Below are 580 nucleotides of genomic sequence, written 5' to 3' on the forward strand. Positions count from 1 at the left end.
AGGACACCTAAAGGAGCCTGTGAAAGGCCACCAAATACGAAGATCGCATTAATGAAGTCAGTTTGAAAGTTCACATCCAAGGTTAGGAAGGTCGCATTTTTTGTATCAGAAACAGTCATTAATACATATGATAATATCTGGAAGGACTTGTACAAAGTGTAATCCCTTTTTGTAATCCCTTTTGAGAAATTCCAAGAAGCCAATTTGTCTTTTCGTGTTACATTGATTCAAAAATTATGCTTATCTTATGCTTAGTATTACCTATTGCCGAATTCTTCAAAACGCCACACGCCAACTGAAAAAGAGGCGTTCAACAAACTGCAATCTGAAAAAGATGCACTTCACACACCAACTGAAAAAGAGGCGTTCAACAAACTACGATCTGAAAAAGACGCAGCCTGCAGTGCGATCTGAAAAAGAGGCGTTCAACAAGAACACACACTATCTAAGAAAAAAGAGCACCCGAGGAAGAACGATGAGAAGTAAAAGGCATCAATACACGAGCTGTCAAAAGATCTATTCTTTCATTAATGAAGCATCATGTACAGGACAACATCAAAAAATCATGCTGATCACATTA

Source organism: Sesamum indicum, unplaced genomic scaffold, assembly GCF_000512975.1.
Source record: "Sesamum indicum cultivar Zhongzhi No. 13 unplaced genomic scaffold, S_indicum_v1.0 scaffold00293, whole genome shotgun sequence".
Lineage (NCBI taxonomy): Eukaryota > Viridiplantae > Streptophyta > Magnoliopsida > Lamiales > Pedaliaceae > Sesamum > Sesamum indicum.